This window comes from Callithrix jacchus, chromosome 2 (assembly GCF_049354715.1).
Source record: "Callithrix jacchus isolate 240 chromosome 2, calJac240_pri, whole genome shotgun sequence".
NCBI classification, from domain to species: domain Eukaryota; kingdom Metazoa; phylum Chordata; class Mammalia; order Primates; family Cebidae; genus Callithrix; species Callithrix jacchus.
In genome coordinates, this window is record NC_133503.1 from 72,530,799 (window position 1) to 72,540,651 (window position 9,853).

The window sequence follows — 9,853 nt, forward strand, 5'->3', positions numbered from 1 at the left end:
GGGGACAGAGCCGGGCGGCAGTTGAGGCCATCCTGGCTAGAAAATCCCAGAACCGTGGCTGGCGCAACCCTGACCACGCGGCCAGGCAGAGGTGAGTACGCGGCCGTCGGACGGGCGGGACAGGCGCTGAGGACTCCGAGAACCGTCGCGCGCTCTCACGTCCGCGTCCCCAAGGGCTGCGCTCAGCCGAGCGCAGTGCCCGGAGTTCGGAGCCAGCCTGGCCTGGGGTACCCTGCTGGCCGAGGAGGTCGTCAGTCCCGTCTTGTCTTCCAGACCCGGAGGACTAGGCTTCCCGACAAGGAACTGCCCAACATGGCCTCGGAGGTGAGTGGAACTCGGGGACGCCGGTCCTCCCAGCCTCCAAATGAGAGGGTGGAGGCGCCAGACCTGCTTCGGGCCACCCCGCTGGCAATCGCCCTCCAGGAAGCCTGCACCCCCAGCCCTCCCGGGCGCATCTGCTAGAGCTCAGCAGTCGCCTTTACCTGGACTCACCAGTGTCCCCAGGCAGCCCTTGTGGCAAACCCACCAACCCACACTACTAGGAGTAGAGTGGCTCTGCCCTTACCTCGCAGTGATGCCTGCCTGGCCAGGAAAAGTGCTCCCACGCCTGCAGCCCCCAACCTCTTCATGCCTTCTCTCCAAATATCATTCCGTTAGGCCCCACCCCGCACCACACCCCTTCTCCTGCTACAGCAATTGTCCCTGTTTATAGAATAAGGCTCAGCACCTAAAGTGTTCTTGTCCTTGACTGTGGCATGTGGAAGGAGCCAGGCAAGGGGGGACCTCACCTTGTGGCTCTGGCAACCCGGTTGCCTGGTCCCTTCCTGTCTCACTGGACCCTGCTCCTTAGGGTCAGCAGCTCCTGGCTCTCTTCCTGACCAGAGATTCCGGAGTCCCAGGCATAGGTTTCCTTCCTTGGGCCTCAGTTGATTTATCTGGCAATGGGGGTAATAATAGCTGTTGGCCTGCCTCTTTAAGGAACTGGATCGTGATGCCATTGCATTGGACCCTTCAAGTGAAAAGGCTGTTTGCCTGATGCTTGATGAGGGGAACCCTGGGAATCAGGAAGTCTGGGTTCCAGCCCCTTCTGGCCCTTATTAGCTAGCAATTCACTCCCTCTTTCTCAGAGCCCTGCAAGCTTCTGGGTCATGGGGGAGGGCATGGGGGAAGGGCCTGGACTTTGGAGCCAGACAGACTTGGTTTCTGTACCAGTCACTTGAGCCCTCTGAACCGCTTTCCTCATTTGTGAAATAGGCGTAATATTGCCCACCTCATAAAAGGGCATAATAACATATGCTGAATCCCTAACACAGGGCTGAGCAACAGCAGATGCTCAATAAATCGTGGCTAACCACAACAGTGCTGCGATTTCTACTTGGGGAGGCCACGGCGGGAGCATTGCTGGAGCTCAGGAAATCCATACCAGCCTGGGTAACATAGTGAGACCCTGTCTCCACAAAAAAGTTTTGAAAATTACCAAGGTGTGGTGGCATATACCTGTAATCTCACGGGAAGCAGAGGTAGGAGGATCATTTGAGCCTACAAGTTTAAGGCTGCAGTGAAGATGATCTCTCCACTGCACTCCAGTCCAGGCAACAGAGTGAGATCCAGTCTCAAAAAAAAAGAAAAAAAAAAAGAAAACCCGCCAAACATGGCGGCTCACACCTGCAATCCCAGCACTTTGGGAGGCTGAGGAGGGCAGATCATCTGAGGTCAGGAGCTTGAAACTGGCCTTGCCAACATGGTGAAACCAGTCTCTACTAAAAATACAAAAATTAGCCAGGCATGGTGGCAGGTGCCTGTAGTCCCAGCTACTTGGGAAGCAGAAGTAGGAGAATCAGTTGAACCCGGGAGGCAGAGGTTGCAGTAAGCAGAGATCATGCCACTGCACTCCAGCCTGGGTGACAGAGTGAGACTCCATCTCAAAACACACACACACACACACACACACACACACACAAACTAAAACTGGTATTTCCCATGTACGTTCAACCTTGACTGTTGCTCATTCAACCCAGCCCAACTCAGTGCCCCATTCCCTGGCCCTGAAGTGACCATTCTGGCCCAGGTGTGTCCTGGCTTGGAGTAACACCTTCTGCTACCACACTGGGCCTCCCCTCTCCTCAGTACCCAAGGGCAGGCACCTCACTCTGATCTCCCCGTGGGATCCTATTCTGCCTGCCAGTAAGGGTAGGAGCTTGGTCTTAGAGCAGAGTGGTTTGCCCGCCAACCAGCCCAACACTCCAGGTGACCTCAGCTTGCCTCAGGCCTTCTTGTAGGATGGCACTATTTGGTTTGGCTGCAGCCCCGTTTATTAAGTAGTTGTTGTTATTACTAACAACCAGACAGGGTGGCCCAGGAGCCTCTGGGAGAAGCGGTGCCAGGCTCCCAGCTGAGGGGCAGGCTCCAATTATGACTGGCTGGCCCCAGTGATCAGGACCAGGGCCCCTCATGGCACTTTGCTGGAGATCTAGGCTTGGTGGGGCAGCTATGGGGTAAGGGGCAGGACCAGCTCACAAGACTGGGTTGGGGCGGGGGCTGCCTCTGCAGGGTAGAGTCCTTTGGCAGCCAGGGCTGTTGGGCATGGAGGGGTCAGCTCACAGCTCAGGTACAGAGCACTGTAGAGGTCTCTGGAGTGCACTCAAGAACCAGGAGTGGAGCTGAAGCACATCCTGTCCCCTGCCAGCCCTCCCCTAGTAACAGCTGGCATCTCACAAGTCCTACCTGAGCACCAGGCACCGTGTTATATATGCAATTTACAAATGTTGTCTGATTGAACGCTCACAACAAGGCTATCATAGGTACTATTATTATCCTTATCTTATTTTTTTTTATTTTTTGAGATAAAAGCTGACTTTTGTCCCCCAGGCTGGAGAGCAATGTCGTAATCTCGGTTCACTGCAGCCTCTGCCCCCCAGGTTCAAGCCAGTTCTCCTGCCTCAGCCTCCCAAGTAGCTGGAACTACAGGCGCCTGCCACCACACCTGGCTAATTTCTGTATTTTCAGTAGATACCGGGTTTCACCATGTTGGCCAGGCTTGTCTCAAACTCCTGACATCAGGTAATTTGCCTGCCTCAGCTTCCCAAAGTGTTGGGATTGCAGGTGTAAGCCGTACCCAGCCTTTTTTTTTTCTTTTTTAGCAAGTGTCTTGCTCTGTTACCCAGGCTGGAGTGCAATGGCGCCACCTCTGCTCACTGCAACCTTCGCCTCCAGGGTTTAAGCTACTCTCCTGCTTCAGACTCCCAAGTAGCTGGGACTACAGCTGCTCATCACCATGCCTAGCTAATTTTTGTATTTTTAGTAGAGACTGGGTTTCACCATATTGGCCAGTCTGGTCTCAAACTCTTGACCTCAAGTGATCCACCTGCCTTGGCCCAGGTGGCAAACAGGGGTCTGGAGCATTGCAGGGGAACAGAGGAGGACATATGTCCCCATTGGCCACTGTAGACTCCCTTCCACAAAAAGGATGCCAGTGCAGTGACATGCCCACCTCCACTCTACCCTTTCCTCAGTCCTTGGCACTCTGGGCACTAGGACTGCTCCCGAGGTGCTCTGTACCCCCTCCCCAATCTGTCCCATGCCCTGGCCTCTGCCCTCTTTCAAAACAGATATGCCGGTGCCTTGGTTCATGCCTGTAATCCCAGCACATTTGGAAGCTGAGGCTGGAGGATTGCTTGAGCCCAGGAGTTCAAGACAGCCTGGACAACATAGTGAGATCCTGTCTCTACAAATTTTTTTAAAAAAATTTAATCTGGATGTGGTGCATGCCTGTAGTTCCAACTACTGGGAAGGCTGAGGTGGGAAGATTGGTTGAGCCCAGGAGTTTGAGGCTGCAGTGAGCTATGATGGTGCCACTGCACTCCAGCCTGAGTGAGACCCTGTCTCTAAAAAAGAATTTTTTAAAAAAAGTTTAAAGAACAAAAAGGGTCAGGTGCAGTAGCTCATGCCTGTAATCCCAGCATTTTGGGAGGCTGAGGCAGGTGGATCACCTGAGGTCAGGAGTTCGAGACCAGGCTGGCCAACATGGTAAAACCCCTTCTCTACTAAAAATACAAAAATCAGCCATGTGTGGTGGCATACGCCTGTAATCCCAGCTACTTGGGAGGCTGAGGCAGGAGAATCAACTTGAACCTGGGAGTCAGAGGTTGCAGTGAGTTGAGATTGTGTCACCGCACTCCAGCCTGGGCAACAGAGGGAGGCTCTGTCACAAAAAAGAACAAAACGTAGATGCTTACATACCATCCTCTTTCCTTGGCTCCTGGGGAGTAAGGCATTACCCAGTGACCTCCTAGAAGGGCAGTAACAAGGGAGGGTGTCAGGGTGCTCTTCAGAGCCAAGGGAGTGGTGGGAATTGGGATCTTAGTTCAGCTCCAGGCTGTGAGGGAGAGAGTTGTAGGGCACTCAAGCTTGGTGGAGACCCTCAATGCCTCTTTGCTTGTTCCTACAGCAAAAGTTCAGGACACCAGAGGCAAGCCCAGAGGCCCTGGTAGAACAGGGGTGAAGAGCATGGGTTCCGACTTCAGACTGCTGCACTGCAGCCCTGGTTTTTCCACCCCGGGTGAGGGCAGGCTGGATGCCTCTCTGTGCCTCAGTTTTTCCCTCTCCATAGTGGAACTGTATTGGTGTCTACCCCAGATAGTTGTGTCAGCAATTAGAATGGCACCCAGCACCTTGGTCAGTGGCAGGAAAGGTTCCAGAAGCTCTGCTGTGGTCCCAGGGGTGTCTTGGACACTGCCACCATCTCTTTAGAGTGGTGCCATGTAGTGGGAAAGAACCCTAACTTCAAGGCCAGACACAGTGGCTCATGCCTGTAATCCCAGCACTTTCGTAGGCTGAGGTGGGAGGATCACCTGAGGTCAGGAGTTCAAGACAAGGCTGGCCAACATGGTGAAACCCTGTCTCTACTAATAATACAAAAATTAGCTGGGTGTGGTGGTGAGCGCCTGTAATCCCAGCAACTGGGGAGGCAGAGGCAGGAGCATCTCTTGAACCCAGGAGGTGGAGGTTGCAGTAAGCTGTGATTGTGCCACTGCACTCCAGCCTGGCCAATAGAGCAAGACTCTCTCTGTCTCAAAAAAAAAAAAAAAAAAAAAAAGAACCCAAACTTTGGTGTCCAGTCACGTACCCACACTTACTCCCAGGGTGACCCTGGGAAGGTCTCATCCTCCTTGTCTGCCCAGTTAGAATGATCTGATGCCCCTGCTACCGTCAGCCTTGATAAGTTTCCCGAGAATTCTTTGCAAGAGTCACTGTTCTTGGGGGTGGAGAAGAGACTAATTGTTCCTTCTCTCCTGGCCAGAGCAGGAAGCTGTGAGGTAGCCATTCTGTGAGCACAGTGGACTCCCTCATGGAGAAGTTCAATGCATCCATTGCCTATGACTGGCACCTGTGGGAGGTGAATATTCAAGGCAGCAAAGCCTACAGCAGGAGCCTGGAGAAGGCAGGGCTCCTCACCAAGGCCGAGATGGACTAGATACTCCATGGCCTAGACAAGGTACTCATCTCGGCCCAAGCCCCACCCAAGGCCTCTCCCTGTGGCCCCAGACTCCTACCAAATTCCTGAGCAAATAATGCAGTGTTGTCCGTCTGTGGTTTCACATTGAACTAATTACATACTCAAGTGCTGTTAAACTGTGTGCCTTGGTGGCTGCCTCTCTCCATCCTTTAATGACCGCTGTGGCCCACATGGCTCATGGGTGAAGGTGTGCTGGGCCTGAGATGCCCCCTCCCAGGGTGCGCTTCCAGGACTCGCACAGGGACAGTCAGTCATCAGGGATTGGGTGGGACCAGGGCAGGGGCTCTCTTGGCTGCTGATACCTGCTCACCTGACCCACAGAATTGCTGCCACCTGCTATAGGTGGCTGAGGAGTGGGCCCAGGGCACCTTCAAACTCAACCCCAATGATGAGGACATCCACACAGCCAAGGAGCGCCACCTGAAGGTACGACCCCTGCAGCGCCACCGCTCTCCTGGTCTCCCTTCTCCACCTGGCCCTGGGCCACTTTGAGCATTAGCACATCATTCTGTTTACTTTGCCATTGGCAGACAGCAGCCGAGACCTCAGGACATGGGTCAGGCGCAGTGGCTCATGCCTATAATCCTAGTCTTTGGGAGGCTGAGTTGGGAGGATTGCTTGAGGCCAGGAGTTCGAGACCAGCCTGGGCAACATAACGAGGTTCCATAACTACAAGAAATTACCAAAAAAAAATAAAAAGAACAAAAGGCCTCAGCAGAAATGGCAAGAAATTTGGGCAGGTCCCAGGACCTTGGGGTAGGGAGGAAGGTTGGCAGGGCCAATGAACCCTGCCCTTCTTGGGTTGACCCCTCTGGGCGCATAGACCATGACCCTGGACCTCCCTTCACCTCCAGGAGCTCATTGGCAAAACTGCAGGGAAGCCGCACACGGGTCGTACAGCTGGAATGACCAGGTGCCTCTCGCCCCTCCACCCCCTGCTCCATGCTGTCCCAACCTTGGGGAGCCCAGGTTCAGTTAGAGCTGGGCAGGGTCCTGGCTCCCCAGGGAAGCAGCATATCGACCTCCCTGAGCACCACCTCCTCCTCACACAGGTGGTTACGGACCTTGGGCTATGGATGCAGCAGACCTGCTCCACCTTCTCGGGCCTCCTCTGGGAGTTGATTAGGACCATGGTGGATCGGGCAGAGGTGTGAGTCCCCCAGGGACACCCAGGGGGCAGAGAGAGGTGTGGTGGCAGCCTGAACAGCAGACCTAGGTGGCAGGGGTGAACAGGGTGGGGGTACCAGGTCCTGGGGGACAGGGGTATCCCAGAACTCCAGGATTGAGGCAGAGCAGCCAAGAGTGGGGCATTTCCTGCGGGCTCCAATACTCCCATGCCAGTCTAGCCCAGCAGGCAGAAGGGACTCACCCTTCGTGGGCCAGGTGTGGTGTCATGACTATAATCCCAGCACTCTGGGAGACCGAGGCAGGCGGATCACCTGAGGTCATGAGTTTGAGACCAGCCTGGCCAACATGGCGAAACCCCATCTCTACCAAAAATACAAAAATTAGCCAGGGGTGGTGGTATGTGCCTCTAATTCCTGCTACTTGGGAGGCTGAGGCAGGAGAAATCAGTTGAACCCGGGGGGCGGAGGTTGCAGTGAGTCAGCATCGCCCCAATGAACTCCAGTCTGGGCATCAGAGTGAGACTCTGTCTCAAAAAAAATTAAAGTGAAAGAAAACTCACCCTTTGCATATTTGAGAGCAGGAAGCTAAGGCAGTAGCTTGGCTATGACTGGAGCAGCCAGAGTCACTTTTTACCTTGCCTGTGCCTCATGTCTCCCATCCCATGTCTGGTGTCCCCACCCAGCCCATCTGGCAAAAGACAGATGCAAAGGCTGCCTCCTGCTGGCCTCATCCCAGGTTTTGGCTTCTGGGACCTGGTGTCTTTGGGTCTGGATTTGTTCCTTGCAGACTTGGAGGAGGAGCTGCTGAGGAGTCTCCATGTGTTGGAGAGACCCCTCCTCTTCTTCAACTCCCTGTGACCCGTGTTTCACAGACCTGGGAGGAAACAAGGGCACATGCATTGTCACCCTGGAGGTGGGGCGGGGCTGCTAGGAGGAACCGGGAGGGTCTGCTACCGAGTTCAGGGTTTCTTTTTTTTTTTGAGACAGAGTATCACTCTGTCACCCAGTCCGCAGTGCAGTGGTATGATCTCAGCTCACTACAACCTCTGCCTTTTGGGTTCAAGCAATTCTCCTGCCTCAGCCTCCCTAGTAGCTGAGACTACAGGTGTGCACCACCACACCTGGCTAATTTTTGTATTTTTAGTACAGATGGGATTTCACTGTGTTGGCCAGGCTGGTCTTGAACTCCTGACCTCAAGTGATCCACCTGCCTTCGCCTCCCAAAGTGCTGGGATTACAGGAGTTAAGGGTTTATTTTTTTTTTTTTTGAGACAGGGTCTCACTTTGTCACCCAGTCTGGATTTCAGTGGCTCAATCTTGGCTAACTGCAAACTCAACCTCCTGGGTTCAAGCAATTCTCATGCCTCAGTCTCCCAAGCAGCTGAGATTACAGGTGTGTGCCTCCACATTCAACTAATTTTTGTATTTTTTTCAGTAGAGATGGGTTTTGCAACGTTGGCCAGGCTGGTCTCGAACTCCTGAGCTCAGGTGATCCGCCCACCTCGTAATCCTAGCCAAAGTGCTAGGATTACAGGCATAAGCCACTGCGCCCGGCCTAATTTTTAAATTTTTAACTTTTTAAATTGTCTTTAGAGATGAGACCTTGCTCTGTCACCTAGGCTGGAGTGCAGTGGCTTGGTAATAGCTCACTGCAGCCTCAAACTCCTGGACTCAAATAATCCTCCCACCTCAGCTTTCTGAGGAGCTAGGACCACAGTAGCAAATTTAAATTTTTTTTTGTAGAAACAAGGTCTCACTATGTGGCTTAGGCTGGTTTCAAGCTCCCAGCCTCAAGTGATTTTTCCCTCTTGGCCTCCCAAAGTGCTGGGATTACAGATGTGAGCCACTGTGCCCGGCCGAGTACAGAATTTCTTTATGGGATGATGAAAGTCTTCTTAAATTGATTGTGGTGATAGTTGTACACTAAAGAGTAAACTTTAAATGAGTAAATTGTATGTGAATGATATCTTAGTAAATCTGGTGTGGCTGACACCTGTCATCCCAGCACTTTGGGAGGCCAAGGCAGGTGGATCACCTGAGGTCAGGAGTCTGAGGCCAGCCTGGTCAACATGGTGAAACCCTGTCTCTACTAAAAATACAAAAAATTAGCCAGGCATGGTGGCAGGTGCTTATAATCTCAGCTTCTTGGGAGGCTGAGGCAAAAGAATCTCTTGAATCCAGGAGGTGGAGGTTGCAGTGAGCCGAGATTGTGCCACTGCACTCCAGACTGGGCACCAAGAGAGAAACTCTGTCTCAAAAACAACAACAACAATGAAACAGGCAGGTGTGGTGGCTCACATTTGTAATCCCAGCCCCTGGGAAGCCAAGGCTGGAGAATTGCTTGAACCCAGGAGTTCCAGACCACCCTGGGCAACATAGTAAGACGCCATCTTTACAAAAAATTAAAAGTAAGCCAGACATGGTGGCATGACCCTGTAGTCCAGCTACTCAGGAGGCTGAGGCAGGAGGATCGCTTGAGCCCAGGAGATGGAGGCAGCAGTGAGCTGTGATCGTGCTACTGCACTCCAGCCTGGGCAACAGGGCAAGACCCTGTCTCTAAAAACAAAACAACAAGAAAACATGAGCATCACTCACAGCAGTGCTCTTTGCCTCTGCCCTGCCTACCTGAATGAGGGGCACGGTGTCTCACCTGCTTGGAGCAGCTGTTGAATGGCCCCAGCTATTTCTGGGGTCCTCAAACGAAATAGCTTACTTGTAGGCATATGGTCTGAAACTCCTGGGCTCAAGCCATCTTCTGCCTTGTCCTTCCAAGTGCTGGGATTACAAATGTGAGCCACTGCACCTAGCCTGTTTTTTTTTTTTTTTTTTTTAAATAAACAAGCTTTTATTACCTGCAGGTATGACGTCCTCAGACATCCTGCTGAGATGGGTCATGCACAGCAAAGCCCAGAACAAGAGCTTGGCTGGGAGGGAGAAAAGGTTTCAGACCTCCTCCCACCCCTGTATGCTCAGGCTGGGTGGGGATGGGAAAGGCCTGGTGACTGGGAACCTTTTCTCCCTCCCAGCCGAGTTCCTGTTCTGGGCTTCTCTGTGCATGACCCATCTCAGCAGGATGGCCAAGCACCTCATCATCTATGGCACCAAGGAATGCAGCATCGTGCAGCTCTCAGATGCTACAGGTAAGCCCCCAGCTGCCGCTTCTACCTGCCCCTCCTGGCCTCTGTATTCCCCACCCACCACAGGCATGGCT

General features: G+C 53.1%; 1 pseudogene across 1 annotated transcript; it reads left to right on the forward strand.

The window, feature by feature from the left end:
• LOC118151623 (argininosuccinate lyase-like) lies at positions 1 to 7,500 on the forward strand (annotated as a pseudogene). Its single transcript, XR_013532723.1, has 5 exons — positions 1 to 324; positions 5,300 to 5,494; positions 5,858 to 5,941; positions 6,370 to 6,665; positions 7,326 to 7,500. The product of XR_013532723.1 is annotated as an argininosuccinate lyase-like (transcript).
• Positions 7,501 to 9,853: the final 2,353 nt, after the last annotated feature.